At 41.8% G+C, this 16914-nt stretch overlaps 1 protein-coding gene across 6 annotated transcripts in view; it reads right to left on the reverse strand.

Moving 5' to 3' along the window:
• LOC122561213 (actin-binding LIM protein 1-like) overlaps positions 1 to 16914 on the reverse strand; it is a 377099-nt gene that overhangs the window by 91937 nt on the left and 268248 nt on the right. The window lies entirely within an intron of this gene.

Below are 16914 nucleotides of genomic sequence, written 5' to 3' on the forward strand. Positions count from 1 at the left end.
CGAGTCGGAAGATAAGACGCTCCTCCTCCGACCGTCGGGTTGTTGTGGTTTGGCGGTGGATGAGTCCAATGACCTGCATATCCTCGGTGGAGTGGGAGGGGGAGTTGAAATGCTGTGCCACAGGTTGGTTGGGTTGGTTCGTCCGGGTGGCCCAGAGGTGCTCTCTGAATCGCTCCGCAAGTAGGCGGCCTGTCTCCCCAATATAGAGGAGGCCACACCGGCTGCAGCGGATGCAGTAGATGATGTGGGTGGAGGTGCAGGTGAATCTGTGGCGGATATGGAAGTTTCCCTTGGGGCCTTGGAGAGAAGTGAGGGGGGAGGTGTGGGCGCAAGTGTTGCACCTCCTGCGGTTGCAAGGGAAGGTGCCGGGAGTGGTGGTTGGGTCGGTGGGGGGTGTGGATCTGACAAGGGAGTCGCGGAGTGAGTGGTCTCTACGGAAAGCTGATAGGGGAGGGGAGGGAAATATATCCTTGGTGCTGGGGTCTGTTTGGAGGTGGCGGAAATGGCGGCGGATGATACGTTGTACATGGAGGTTGGTGGGGTGGTAGGTGAGGGCCAGTGGGGTTCTGTCCTGGTGGGGTTTGGAGGGGCGGGGCTCAAGGGCGGAGGAGCGGGAAGTGGAGGAGATGCGGTGGAGGGCACCGTCGACCACGTCGGGGGGGAAATTGCGGTCCTTGAAGAAGGAGGCCATCTGGGTTGTACGTTTTTGGAACTGGTCCTCCTGGGAGCACGTGCAGCGGAGACGAAGGAATTGGGAGAATGGGATGGCGTTTTTACAGGGGGCAGGGTGGGAGGAGGTGTAGTCCAGGTAGCTGTGGGAGTTGGTCGGTTTGTAGTAGATGTCCGTGTTGATTCGGTCGCCTGAGATAGAAATAGAAAGGTCGAGGAAGGGGAGGGAGGAATCTTGAGACTGTCCAGGTGAATTTGAGTACGAAGGAATTGGGAGAATTTGTTCACAGAATGTTGTGCCTCAGAAACCAAGACAGCCTAGTTTGACAGTTAATGCAGTGTTGTGGATTAGAATTCAAAAGGTCACAAGCATAAACTAAATTGACAAGAAATAATTCTGAAAATGCCAGTGATTGATTCCTATATTGGATGTGCTAATTTAGTTTCTGCCGTAACCAGCAACCTACATCAAATGATCTAAATTGTACCCATTCAATCTCTCTGCTGCCACCTTCGACCAGATGTGTCCTAAACACATTCTCCAATTGCCAGAGGTGAGGACTGGTCGAGTGCAGACTGATCCTAAAGCTTTTGATGTCACACTAAAATCAGTATAAACAGGTAATTGTTTTGTAGCACCAAGCATCGCCAGCTGAGGATGCACCCTTGTACAGAGAGCACACTGGGCAATAGGCAGGATTTTTTAAAAATGAATTTGCAGATTGTGGGTGTTGCTAGCTAGACCAGCTTTTGATGCCTTTCCTCACAGTGAACCACAGTGTGTACTGTGTCACAATCCACTGGAGTAGTACACTGTAAATCAATCCCCTATTCCCAGCATCACAAGTACCCTCAGAGTTTGTGTTAAACTGCAATACAACTGGACGTTTGTTACTATGCTGAGCTCTCCAGAACCCATGACAACCGGTGCCAACTAAAAAGTTAATAAAAGACGGTCTCTGGGTAAAACTGCCCTAAAACACCCATTGGGAGCCAATTTGTCTCGACATAAAGTTCATAGAAGTTAAATTGTTCCCAAGGCACTACTTTGTGTAATTATTTTTCCAAAATTGCAAACAACTTCTTGTATTATCCCCTTTTAAGAGCACTGTCCATTTTCCTGATTTTCAGTACATTTTCAGACACAAGTAAAAAGATGCAGTCTCTTACAAGTGACACCCGCAATGCTAAAAGGGAGAGAATTCCAGGATTTTGACCCAGTGACAGTGAGGAATCAGCAGTATACTACCATGTCAGGATAGTGTGCAGCTTGTAGGGGGAGTTGCAGTTCAGAAGGCTCAGTGGACTTGAAATGTTTCTCTCCATGGATGCTGCTGGACCTGCTGAGTTTCTCCAGCAATTTCTGCTTTGGTTCCCACTGACTCCAGTTTTGCAATAGGGCTCCTTGATGCCGCATCCTGTCAATTATTGCCTTGATGTCAAGGGCAATCATCTTCACTTTCCCTTTGAGTTCAACATTTTTGTTCATGTTCGGACCAAGGCTGTAATAAGGTCAGGAGCTGAGAGGGCCACACAATATCCAAACTAAGTGTCAGTGAGCAGTTACTGTTGAATAAATAAAATCCGAAAGAACCACAGATGCAGTAAATCAGAAACAAAAACAGAAACTGCTGGAAAAAATCAGCAGGTCTGACAGCATCTGTGGAAAGAAATTAGAGTTAAAGTTTTGGGCTGAGTGACCTCTCCTCTGTTCTGAAATGTTAACTCTGCTGAGCTTTTCCAGCAATTTCTGTTTTTGTTACTGTTGAATAAGTGCCTCTTGACAGCACTATTGAAAATCTCTTCCATAACTTTGCTGACAATGGAGGCTAGACTGACAGGGCAGTAATTGACTGCATTAGAGTTGGCCTTTTTTTTGGGTATAGAATACACCAGGTCAATTTTCCACTTTGTCAGACAGATATCAGTGTGTCGCTATTCTGGAATTGTTTGGCCAGAGGCCCAGGTAGTTCTAGAGCACAAGTGTCATTGTTCAGTTATTGATTTTTCTGCAAAACACACAAGCTACATTTTCAATGTAAGTGCATTCACACAGCAAGAAAGCTGTTCAAACCTAAAACTGACTTATAGAATTCCAGCCTAATATTCTCCTATCAGCCAGTCAGATCATGGAATAGCAAGAGAACTGGGAGAAAAGCAGATGAACTCTGCAAATGGAAAGAGAAGAGCAACAAAGACTCAAACATAGGGTAAAATACTACAAAGGTGACAAGGCAGAGAGGGCAGTAACCAGTGAGGGAGTCATCGTTTTGAAAGTCCAATAAAATGAGTCTGGGCATTGATGATCACTTGCATAAGTACAGGGATTTAAATGGCTTTAAGGCAATTTGACAACTTGGTCAAAGCTTGAAAATTAACAATCAGCAAAACTGAATTTGTCCGATCCCAAAGTATTTCCTTGAGCTCCCGATTCATCTAATTCCACATCCTTGACCCCAAAGAGCAAATTGTGCTGGAACCAGGGTACAACAGAAGGACAAAACAGATGTCCCAAAGGGAAATTTTGAACAGAAAGTAATCTAAACGATCAGCAATCTTGGTTCAAAATTATGCATGAAGCCAACTGAAGTAGTTCAGGCACAGCTCTACTCTGATCACACTCAGACAAACACTGGCCCCTCCCAAAACCAGCAGAGGGAATCAGGTAAATCAGAAAGGGTTAAAAAAAGGTAAAGGCTGACAGAAAGGAGGAATGAGGAGGCTTTAAGCCTTTTTACACAGTTTTTGAATGGAAATCTTCTGCAAAGTTAAATATTTGCAGAATTTATTTAGAACAGGAAATGGGACTTCCTTTGAGCAATCATCCCACCCATTTTTAGTCCAGACTTTTAAAAAGGGTCCACATGCAATCTTCAATCTTTGTATTCCACTGGAAATTCACAATTCCCATGTACATTATGTCTTTCGTAGTGAGGGGTTTGTTCTTGGTGCAGGTGTTAATTGGAACTGCTTGTTGCCCTAACACATAGCAACAGTTGCTAGGCCAGAGGTTTCCATAGAGTAGGGTCAAAGCCACCTCTGAGCCTCAGGGAGTCCTTGTTGACAGTTCTGAGTGTTTGGGTAGGAGTGTGTCTCTAGTGCAGACCGTGATGGTGCAGTTATTTGGAACCAAGCACCTGAACAAAGCTGCTGACTTAACCCTGGGGACAGCAGGTTGTATTACAAGCAACCACTCTGGGAATCACACTGTCCTCTTTGACAGTGACTCGATGAATATGGCATCAGATTGCAGGTGATGAGAATCCTCAACTCTTGCTCAAACCTTGGACTATAGACTAGTCCTCACCACAACACTGGGTGAGATGATGTTGATATTGAGGGAGGATTATCTCCAACGTTAAAAAAAACCCAAACTATTGTTCCATTCTGCATTGCAATTTGCCCTAACTGCTCTCTGTCCTTCCAACCTTATCATCCCTATTTTTGTGGAACTTCCTGTGGTGTCTCTAGGCTTCTCCTTTAGTTGTTTTTGAATTTTTTCGGTTCCATTTACCTTCAAATTAATTCAAATAAAAAGTTAAGATTCTGTCCAGTTTAATCTGATTTGGCTGTCTCTTGTATGCACAAACTGAAATTATTGTTGAGTTTTCCTGAAACCTCACACTTTCCCTGAGCTTGGAATTAAAGGGTCCTGGTTTAAAACTGCTCTACTTTATTGCCCCATATATCTGTCAAGTTGACTCCTTTCATGATTAACTGAAGCTGTTTCATTGATTATTAGGGAAATAACTCAATCAGATCAATTACACTTACTCAATTGTCAACTCCCAAGGATAAGCAACTACAAGAGATGGAAAAGACTACCATCCAGGAATGGTCTGACAGTATCAAGGAAGTGCCTGAGAGCATTCATTTTGTCATAAGAAATGAACTTGGCATATCATTGGTAAGTCATTTTCAAAGAGAAATATGTCCTAATACTGAAAGCATTATGCCAAGATACCATGTACGTCTTACACCAGGGATACACAGGTGTTGAATGTACAAGACAGCTGAAATGTCAGTCTGTGTACTATCCAAGGACGAATCAGGACGTTCAATGATTTGTGAATGTACGAGACATGTCAAATATACAAACCCCAGTAGTGGAGATAGTGGTTTACATTCGCATGATGTTCCATCCATTCCTTGGATAAAATCTGCAACGGACACATTCACAATGAACGGTAAATATTCATACAATAGACTTTTTTTTTTCAAATTTCCAACTGCTTGATTCGCAGCACAAGAGTATAAACATCACCATCAACGACCAGTAATTTCAGTTTACTCAGAGCAAAAACTCAGATAACAAACAACTGTAGACTGTTAAATGATACCAAGTTATATGTACTGAATGGGAAGTGACCTATATTACACCATCATCCTCATTCAAACAGTCTCGCAGAATATATCAAGGCAATGATTACCAAAGTACAATTTTCAAAGCAAAATATTCCCAAAAGAGGGCAGCAGTGAGCAGTGGTTGAGGAGGATTCTGGAAAAAGTCAGCTCAGTCACTATCCTGATCCATTCCTGAAGAAGGGCTTATGCCCGAAACGTCGATTCTCCTGTTCCCTGGATGCTGCCTGACCTGCTGCGCTTTTCCAGCAACACATTTTCAGCACTATCCTGATCAGTTAGGATCTGCCTCATGATGAAATACCAATTCAGGAGTTTTCCAAAAATGATAATTTACAGGAAAACATTTCCTGTTTTGTTTGATTTTCACATATGTTTCTTTCACACAGTTTTATATCACAAGGATGTTTCAACAACAAGGTGTATCCCCTTTTTTCAACCAACAGCTGTCACCCAGTATTGTAAAACCGAAGTCTGCCAATGCAGAGATCAAAACCACACCCAGCTTTATCAGTGGAGCAGTTTGGTTCATTTAGTTAGAGCAAACAGATCAGTAAGAAATATTTTGGTGGCTGTCTTCAATATTAAAGGGTCCAACAGCAGCTTTCTATGTTCAGATTTCCATTGCAAACATAGGCAATGTTTAATATAACAAACCACGTGTTTCCCAAAAGATGTCATAAGTTTGGAATCCTATGATGTTTTCAGGGAGACCGAACAGGTCTCGGGATTAGGCTGACTGCTCATGTGGACGATAAAGACATTGTCTGAGAATCAGAACACCCAGAGAGGCTCAGAAAGAGAAACTTGGGTTGAATTTGTACGCCTTGCTTTATGGAATGGTTCAGTGTTTAGTGAGAAAGTTGATTGAGTGAAATGTTTCCACGTGGGATGACAATCGCTAAAAGGTTATTGTAACATTAATTATAATAAACAGAAGGTGGACTTGAGTCGTGGCTAAGGAGAGTTCTGGGAGAAGTTGATTCACTCACCACAGCTGAGAATGGGATCACAAGGGACCTGGTGATTAATAACTTCACCGCGTAACTGCATACTCTCTACAGCAAAGAGTAAAATAAATGGAAAATACCACATGGCTCAGAAGTGACAAGAAACAAAGGTCAAGAGTCACCACAGATTGCAGACAGTCACAGACTGATGCCAGGTGGCATAGGAGGATGTTCAGAGCAGGTCTCCCAGCTGCCCTCCGTTACCAAATAGAGTGGAATGACCTGAATTTTAAACATCATTTCACTTTCGACAGATGCTATCAGACCTATGGAGATCACCAGCATTTTAGATCCCCAATATCTGCAGTATGTTGCTTTTGCACATTAGACCTTTCTTTCTGTTTCTGTAAATGGCAGGATCCCATTGGCCTAACAGCAGAATTCAGCAATCTTTCCGAAATAAATCAGTTCCACTCGACACTTTTAGTTAGTGTTTTTCTGCATCATATTCACTTTACAGCTGGTTCTGAAAATCAAACACTAGATGGCAGACATGCACTACAGGATACAACAATCCGAGCGAGGATTGCAGAACAGAACAGCAGTAAAATTGGCAGCTCATTCAATATTCTGCCCCATTTAAATAGAAATGAGAATGGGGAAGAGTTCACAGCAAAATGTTGATTCGCCACTGATGATTTTGCCCAAGCAAATTTTAATTCTCCTCTTCTTACCACCGCGACCTATCATATTTTGTTATATGACGGAACAGAAAGGAATCCTCATTGTGTCAGACAGATTAACAGGAGGCCAAGGTAACCATCTGTTTGATGCACCACAGACAGTGATCAGGGGAAGGATGAAGATAATATCAAGACATTGGAGTTCATGTGAAGACTGAGACAATAATTTTGGTCTTCCCAATATTGAGTTCATCCAGTATTGGTGCGAGACGAGCATTGTAAGAAATCAGAATCAGCAGTGGTCAAGTAGGATAGTTGGAGATCCTTTGATTTGCCCATACAGATCAAAATGGAATCAACTGTTTTTATAAAGCAACATGTAGATTAATTCACTTGGAAGACAAAGGTTATTCTGCAGATCAAAGTGATTATTACCATAGTTAATTAAACTAAATGTGGAAGATCAATGAGAATTTTTTTTTAGATTAGATTAGATTACAGTGTAGAAACAGGCCCTTCGGCCCAAGTTATTCTGCAGATCAAAGTGATTATTACCATAGTTAATTAAACTAAATGTGGAAGATCAATGAGAATTTTTTTTTTAGATTAGATTAGATTACAGTGTAGAAACACGCCCTTCGGCCCAACAAGTCCACACCGACCCGCCGAAGCGAAACCCACCCATAACCCTACATTTACCCCTTACCTAACACTACGGGCAATTTAGTGTGGCCAATTCACCTGACCCTGCACATCTTTGTGATGTGGGAGGAAACCGGAGCACCCGGAGGAAACCCACGCAGACACAGGGAGAACGTGTAAACTCCACACAGTCAGTCGCCTGAGGCGGGAATTGAACCCGGGTCTCTGGCGCTGTGAGGCAGCAGTGCTAACCACTGTGCCACCGTGCCGCCCACAAATTTCTTCCACAGCAGATTCTTATACAAGTGATGAGCACTTCTGAGCAGTGACAAGGATTTATCACAGTTTAGATAAAGCATCATATCAGAATGTAGACCAGTCAAAGACGTACCATAAATGAAAACCCCCATCAGAAAAAGAAATGATAAAAGATTAAATTTTGCTTCAAGTAGTAAATTCTGTAAACATGTACTAGCTCTTAGAATTATCTGCAGTACTGCCGGATCGATGTCAATATAAATATTAAATGAGAATTAAATGCCATGCAGCGCTGGGAGAAACTGGTAGGATTTATGTTCCATTTGCAGCACTGGATTTTAAAGCATTTTCTGAAAACATCCAACAATCACTGGACAATAAAAAGGCAAATTCGGAAGCAGCACAGTTCCTCAAATTGACAAGAAAAGCTCGTTGTGCATAATTTGTTGCTGTGACAGTATCTACAAAATGTCTCTTATATCATGAGAGTTAGTTCTTTTCAATTCAGGTTTTATTTGCTGGTCTAGTTAGTAAGGTGACAATATCATACCACAACTAAGGATGGCATTGAAAACTCTTCCATATCTGTTTTTAAGGCATTTTCACAGGCAATAATGTATAAACCAGAAAAGCTGAATTTCAAAGACAGCAAGTGTCTCCACAGTCTTAAAAGCTATCAGATGAAATCTGGCAAAAAACACAATAATAGTTCATTGGAAAAGTGCAGCTCATAGAATCAGACAGTGATAACAAACCACAGAGCAAGAAACTGGGGATAGAGAAGTCAAAGCACGGTGCAGAGAAAGGGAAAGCAGAGAATCAAGCATTGATAAGCACATCATCATTGTTATCATGGGCATCCGCATCTACAGGAGACATGGAGCAATCAATCCAGTTCAGATGGGGTGTGATATGGCACACCAATACTGATGGCTGAAGAAATCATTTCTTGAGGGCAGGTTTTAACGTGCCACACATGAAGCTATCAAGTGTTGATGTAGGTTAATATACAACAAAGAACTGCAGACATTGAAGATGTGAAACTAAAACAGAAATTGCTGGAGAAACTCAGCAGGTCTGGCAGCAGCTGTGTAGAGAAAGCAGAGTTAATGTTTCTCGTCCAATGACCATTCTTTAGAAATGAAGAAAGGTCACTGAACAGAACTGGAAAAGAGTCACTGAACCCCAAATGTTATTTCTGTTTTTTCTCCACAGATGTTGCCATACCTGTTGAGTTTCTCCAGCAATTTCTGTTTTTGTAAATTGTTGTTTCTGGCATTGTGCCTGCTGCCAAGCTGCTCTGTTGACTGGTCACCACTGGTGGAGTACACCAGCTACAGAAGGTGTTGCCATTTTCTTAGGAACAGAACACATGAATAATTGAGCAAATATAGGAAGGAACAAGCCCAAAGTAGAAGAGCAAGGATACAGGGCAATGTGAAGGTAAGTAGGGGCAAAAGAGGGAAAACCACAGCAGATCGTACACAGGGGAAAAAGTAGAGCAAATGTTTTGGAAGAAAGCATGGTGAAAGAAGCACATAGAGAAGACCAGAGAATAAGAGAGACCAAGCCAACAATCTGTAGTGATTGGTCTTATGAGAAGAAGTCCACAAAATTTGGAGAGGTACACAAAATGATCAATGGTCAAGGAAGATATTCAACATTATAACTTGCAAGATGCTGAACTGATTTCCAGTATGTTAAAGCAAGATAGTAACTCATTCATCTCATGTCATTTCTGAGTAAGATTTTCCATTCTTGTAATCACATAGGCCACTTAGTATGTCACAAAATTCTAATTCAATCCTAGCTGTCATTCAAATAACCTAACAATGTGAGATTTTACCCCATTCATGTAAAAATTAACTTTTTTTTTATCAAATATTGCACAGATTAACAAAATAATCTTTATTCACTGCTATTAAGTTAATAAACAGCAGAAACATTAGAAAAGGCTTGTCTTTGTTCAGTGTATGGTATTCTCTATGAAAATGATTAATAAGTTTGAATACATCTATACACACATAAAATATTAATTTTCATGAATTATACATGCTTGGTAGCAGTGTTACTGTCTTCTCTTTTATGGATGGATGGCCGTGATGCAGTCAACTAAATTTGTTTTTCATTTGCAGAATAGCTTTCTGGTGTCAAGTCAACCATCGCATGAGCTGCTTAAAGGCACATTAAATTTACCACTGCACACAGTCCACACCATAAAGCCCCTGTACTTGTCACATTTGCAGTTGAAACTGGAAACGTTTGATGTACTTTAGAAATTGCTCTTGCCTGAGGAAACAGACTGTCCCACGACAGCTTGTGCGATTTGTGAACATTGGGATAGCTATGGGACAACATTCCCATTAAACATTTCTCACAACTCACTGCGTGCCTAGCATTGTCCCCCCTAACCCACATGTCATGAACTTTCTATTTTAAAGCAGTTTCTCTTCAGGGGCTGGAATTTCAATCGCACACTCTATGTTCCATTTGCTTGTTTGGCAATCAGCCACTACTCTGAAAAAAGATCCCTGCATTTACTTCATGTAGAATAGGCCTAATTATTAGAGAAAGAAATATGTCTGTGTTAAACAGTGAAGTCACAATGCCTTCAAAGAACATTTCAGAGTAATAAAAGCAGTGAAACAATCAGACATTAAGCTAAGGCAGGGTGGGAAGAAAGCAGACTGGTCTTTCTTTTGTTCTTTACAGTAAACTATGGTTATATGTGTCTTTTCTCTGTATTTTGGTGAAGAAAAAGTATTTTGATTGAAGAATTGGGGTTTTGCACCAGGTTACACAGGAAAGTGAGCAGTACACTGGGAATATTTGTCCAAAGACTTGTTTGACTTTAGTTCACTCCTATCCTTAATTGCCATCCAAAAGGTAGTGATGAGCTGCCTTCTTGAACCACTGCAAACCACTTTGTGTAGGTATGTTTTTAGGGAGAGAGTTCAAGGATTTTGACCCAATGACATAGAAGTAACAGCAATAAAACTCTAAGTCAGGATGGTGAGTGGCTTGGAGGAGAGCTTGCAGGTGATCTCATATTTCTCCTGCACTGGTCCTTCTAGATGGTAATCGTCATCAATTTAGAAGGTTCTGTCTAAGAAGTCTTGGTGAACTTCTGTAATGTCACACTTCAGTCCTACTGATTGTCAGTAGTGGAGGAAGTGAATGTTGGTAGATGTGGCACCAGTCAAGTTGGCCACTTTGACCTGAATGGTGTCAAGCTTCTTGAGTGTTGTTAAGTGGGAAATAGTTCATCACATTCCTGACTTGTGTCTTACAGATGGGCGATAGGCTTTGGGAAATCAGGATACAGGTTACTTATTAAAGGATTCCTAGCCTCTGACTTGCTCTTGCCACTATGTATTTGACTCACCCAGTTCAGTTTCTGGTCAATGTTTCCCTCAGGATGTTGACAGTGGGGGATTCAGCTATGATAATGCCACTAAATGTCAACAGACAATAGTTAAGATTCCCTTTTCATCAATTTCAGCATTCCTTCTATGGTGCTTATTAGTCAACGGTTGAGTGGAAAAACTGATTGACTAACTTATTCAAGATCCTATTTCATACAATGCCTCTTGAGACTCAGAGGTCACTTTCCATTTGCTAGTGGGCGCTTATGGAAACTGGACACAGCATGCTCCAGCTAAATGATATATGGGTGGGATGTGCAGAATAATGAACACAGCTTTTCCTCTTGCGTAAGTAGGAGTAGTAAACCCCATATTTGACAAATATTATTAATAAAGTATGGATGCAAATCTTTTATGATGTTGAGTACACACTGTATTCTTTAATGAACAGATGCGAGGGCAGTAAATGTTTAAGGCCAAGAAATGGATTACAGTATGTACATAGGATATGGCTTCTGTAAAACAAATAATGCTTCTACCCACAGCCTCTGCAGTATGAAAATGGAAATCTGAGGGAGGAGAGCTGAAAACAGGATTAGTTATTCAGTTCTCTGCAGTCCAACATTTGTTCTAATTATGATGAAGTTTCACTCAACTAGTATCTTATAAAATAACCTAAGAATCTATCAAAATATTCGGTCATAAATTATGATGTTTGGATGCATTTTGCACAACTGGCATACAGCCAAATTTCATTATCTCACACTGTGTAATTGGAGAGATCTATCCAGGTTAAACACTAAAATCCCTATACACCACAAAGGAGTGTGCTGAGACATACAGAATGCTTTCCATTTTAATTCACATCATAGCATGGCAGGAGGCAATGGGCAAGCCTTCCTTTATCATGTAAAGTGCAATGGGTGTTAGATTTCATGATTTTTGTGTGTATGGGTATTTTGATCCATTGTGATTATTAAAAACGATAATAAAAAATTGTGCAAGATTTTCTTTTATTCAAATGCTCTCCCAATCGAATTGAAAAATAATAGGCCTGCCTTGGTGGTATTTGACATTTTGTAGAAACATCAATTTACTGCCGAGCTGAAAATGTGTTGCTGGAACAGCGCAGCAGGTCAGGCAGCATCCAGGGAACAGGAGAATCGACGTTTCGGGCATAAGCCCTTCTTCAGGAGAAGGAAACGTCGATTCTCCTGTTCCCTGGATGCTGCCTGACCTGCTGCGCTGTTCCAGCAACACATTTTCAGCTCTGATCTCCAGCAGCTGCAGACCTCACTTTCTCCATCAATTTACTGCCTCCTGGGGAAGGGATCTCCTGAACTCCGGTCTTTCTTTTTGACACATCCAATCCCAGAGCATCCCCTAAAAAAGGAATCTCACAGGCAGGAAACAGGGTTTGGGTGTGCTGAGTGTGTTCAACTTCACATTCAAGATTTGGTTTAAATCTGATCAACTTGTTAAATCTGAATCCCCAGCAGAAAATGTGATTCCCTTGGGCTTGGCAGTTCTGGTACAAATCTAGGATCAGCAGGTTTGAAAGGCTGCTGTTGGTAGCAATTAATGCTTTTCCTAAAGAGTTAATTTTCCAATGTTTACAGTTACATGCAGCCTCAAACATGCTAAATTGTTTTTATGATAATGTCACGAATTACAGAATACACATGAATCTCATTCCACTGTTGAAATGTTCTGCAAGTCTGTTTTCTCTTTTTGCAGCAATGAATCTTATGTAGAAACAAAGAACAGTTACTACATTGAAAGAGACCATTTGGCGCATTGTGCACATGTTGACTCTCTGCTAGAACACCCCAGTCCCACTCCCCTGTCTTTCCCTGTTTTTCTGACCTGGGCTGGGTTTTTTGAGGTCCTATGATCCTTATATACAGCCAGCAGGAAGATCCCCATTGAGGAATGAACAACTACGACATTGTCATCTAATAATCAACTGGTGATTAATGGCTGGGGCAGGACTTGCACCTCTCAGGGAGAGGGAGAGATGGCCAGCAGTTCTGTGATCCCCTGAGAACCAGGGATGAGTGTTGAACACTGCTGGGGCTAGAGGCAGACACCAGTGGAGATCACTCTTCCTCCAACATTGTAAAATTTCACATAGAACAGGGATAGGTGGATAATGCGAAGGCCACATGTTGGATTTTACTCAACACCCCCTCCTCCACCCCCAACATTTAAACCCTACTAGCAGGAGTTTACAAACCAACCTCATGCACTTTACATTAATGATAATAAATCAGAATAACAAGGAGAATGTGTAAAATAATATATTTCACAGACTAACTGACCATTTGTCATATGTAACATTATATACGGAGTATCAGTCTGATATTAAACCACAGAGAACACTGTATCCAGTGTCTGATTTCGAACAGAGGTCAGGACAATGACAAGAGGCTGCTTTTAATGTATCCATGTTATTTTATTTTCAAAAGCATCCTCTGTTGGCTCTTACTAAGACCTGAATTCTGTTTCCTAACACATTTGAAACTGATTTTAAAAATTCTCCACATTTCCAGTTGTTCCAATATGCACAGGTCCCAATGTGACACCAATTCACAATGCTGTCGTTGCAATGGAGAAGTTCCTCTAGAATTTAAGGTGGATACCCCAGATGTCAGACTCAAGCATCCCACAAGAGTCCAAAAGAAAATGTCAAATGGAAATTGCACGTTAAATACTGTTGAGATAGATAGATACATAGAGACAGAGATAGAGAGACGGATTGATAAACAGATGTTCAGATGCATCACTGAGGTAATGAGGGACATCCTTTTATGAGTGTAAGCACAAGATTTAGTCTACAAGTGTAATTGTTTTAGACAAATCATTGCTTGTAGGAAATAGTTCCACAGATGCTCTCAGAAATGATAGCTGTTTACTTCTGGGATGCTACTAAAACAATTTGACTGAAATTTTCCATTTTGGAGTAAAATTATCACAGTGAGCATTTTAGATGGCACCATATCTGTCATGATTTGGAGATGCCGGTGTTGGACTGGGGTGTACAAAGTTAAAAATCACACAACACCAGGTTATAGTCCAACAGGTTTAATTGGAAGCACACTAGCTTTCGGAGTGACTCTCCTTCATCTGGTGATCACCTGATGAAGGAGCGTCACTCCGAAAGCTAGTGTGCTTCCAATTAAACCTGTTGGACTATAACCTGGTATTGTGTGATTTTTAACCATATCTGTCATTACTCAGAGTGAATTACCTCATGCAATTACATCCTTTTCATCCTTTTATCTATGCAAGCAAGATGTTGTGCATTTGATTTGAAAAACATGGTGAACAAGAAGGAAGTCCTCATCCCTGGTGGGAGCCTCTGAAGTCAAAGGTTCTTGAGACATATTTAACGTTAGCCTGAACACCACTTCACTCATTGCAGGAACCTTCCATGAGCATCCCAGGAGCCTAGTGGACATATCCCACCCTACCCTCTCTCTTCTCCGTATTCATTTCCCACCCCTCCACCTCAAAAGCCAAGAAATGCCTGTGAAGCTGAAAATGGCATCCAGATTTAGTGATGCTGTCCAGTAGCTGTTGCTTGATACACTTAATGGTAAGGTCCTAGGGAGTGTTGCTGAACAAAGAGACCTTAGAGTGCAGGTTCATAGCTCCCTGAAAGTGGAGTCGCAGGTAGGTAGGATATTAAAAAAGGTGTTTGGTATGCTTTCCTTTATTGGTCAGAGTATTGAGTACAGGAGTTGGGAGGTCATGTTGCGGCTGTACAGGACATTGGTTAGGCCACTGTGAATATTGCGTGCAATTCTGGTTTCTTTCCTATTGGAAAGATGTTGTGAAACTTGAAAGGGTTCAGAAAAGATTTACAAAGATGTTGCCAGGGTTGGAGGATTTGAGCTACAGGGAGAGGCTGAACAGGCTGGGGCAGTGTTCCCTAGAGCGTCGGAGGATGAGGGGTGACCTTATAGAGGTTTATAAAATCATGAGGGGAATAGATAGGATAAATTGACAAAGTTTTTTCCCTGGGGTGGGGGTGTCCAGAACTAGAGACCATAGGTTTAGGGTGAGAGGGGAAGGATATAAAAGAGATCTAAGGAGCAACTTTTTCACGCAGAGGATGGTACATGTATGGAGTGTGCTGCCAGAGGAAGTGGTGGAGGCTAGTACAATTGCAACATTTAAAAGGCATCTGGAAGGGTATATCAATAGGAAGGTTTTGGAGGGATATGGGTCGGGTGCTTGCAAGTGAGACTAGATTAGGTTGGGATATCTGTTTGGCATGGACAAGTTAAACCAAAGAGTCTGTTTCCATGCTGTACATCTCTATGACTCTATGAGTCACAGAGAAGGGATATCCTCTTTCTGCGAGATGGCACCACGTGTCTATCCTCATGAACCATCTGCAGCCTGGGACCAAATAGCAGTGCAGGTCAGAAATAGAACCCCAAGATGTGCCAGAAAAAATTGAATGATTTGCTGTGTTCCACATGGGTAAGTGGCACTATCCTATCTCTGCTACCTCATACTCACATTCATTGAGGACTGAGACATAGAGCAAGCAGAGAACTGACATCCAACTACACAAACGGAAACTTCGCCCTAGCAAAAAATCTCACAACCCAGGTCAGTCATCCTGAAGCAAGTCACTATAAACATGTTTCCACCATCTCTATGAAAGTTATCTAGATGATCATCACCCTCATCTTCCGCCTGAGAGGTTTCCTCACATTTCTGCATCTCCTCCCCAGCCAACACATCGCCCTTGAGATTGATATTGCAGATGGTGCAGCACAAACAGTGATGCGGACATACTGTCTGGGGTATACTGCAAGGTACAACCTGACTGATCCAGGCATCCTTATTCCTAGATGCCATATGATGTGTTCTACAATTGACCTGGCTGAAGTCCGGGCGGTTTGTACCTTTGCTTGTTGCCAGTTTGATGATTTCTTAGAGTTGTCATCAGAGCTGAAAATGTGTTGCTGGAAAAGCGCAGGAATACATTCCTGAAAAAGGGCTCATGCCCTAAACGTCGATTCTCCTGCACCTGGGATGCTGCCTGACCTGCTGCGCTTTTCCAGCAACACATTTTCAGCTCTGATCTCCAACATCTGCAGTTCTCACTTTCTCCTAGAGTTGTCATCAGCCAGGTATGAAGGAGGTATCCTTTGTCACCCAAAAACCTCTTCCAACTGGTGAGGGGCTTTGAAAGAGGCTGGAACCTGTTGGAGATCCAGGATGTACCTCCTTAGATATCTAACAGAGACCTACTTTATATAGCTGTTGTACTCACAGCTGACTCAGACATTACGGGATGGAATCTTTTTCCGTTAATGAAGACTAATGCATCATGATAGGACATTCTAGTTGCAATTGCACCCAGAACCTTCAGAGCAACAGCAAGGGCTGAAAATTTGATCACCTTCACTACCTGACTCTCCGTGTCAAGAAACAAAGAGATGATCTGGTAGGCTATTACAAAGGCAATGTCAGTGACATTCTGAAAGCACTTGTGAGCCGCTGCCTTGTGAGCCACTTGTGAGCTGTGAAATGCTCAGGTGTCCCCAGTGGGTCTCTTAGGTGATCTGACAAAAACTCCTAAGACGTCTGTTACCTGAGGACAAGAGGGATTGGATTGTCATCCAGTCCATACAATCACAGGTTCTTGCCCAGCAACTGACATAGTTGAGACACGATGGCTTGCGGCATCCTGAATGGTCTTCAACACTGGCTCTTGCTCATCTACAGGTATCTGTACCCAGATTGTAGGTGCTGCCCTAAAGCCTTCTGTCCCCTGCAATCACTTAGTCTTTCTGCCCTGCATTTATCAAGAGAAGATTTACGTGTAATTTTGTATGTTTCTCGAATGAAAATAATTGAATTAAGGTATGGGGGTATTTAAGTTATTTTATATTACTGTCTGAGTAATTGAGAGGCCTAGACTAATAATGCTGCAAAATAAGGATAAATTCGACAGCAGTAGGT

This window comes from Chiloscyllium plagiosum, chromosome 22, assembly GCF_004010195.1.
Source record: "Chiloscyllium plagiosum isolate BGI_BamShark_2017 chromosome 22, ASM401019v2, whole genome shotgun sequence".
NCBI classification, from domain to species: Eukaryota; Metazoa; Chordata; class Chondrichthyes; order Orectolobiformes; family Hemiscylliidae; genus Chiloscyllium; species Chiloscyllium plagiosum.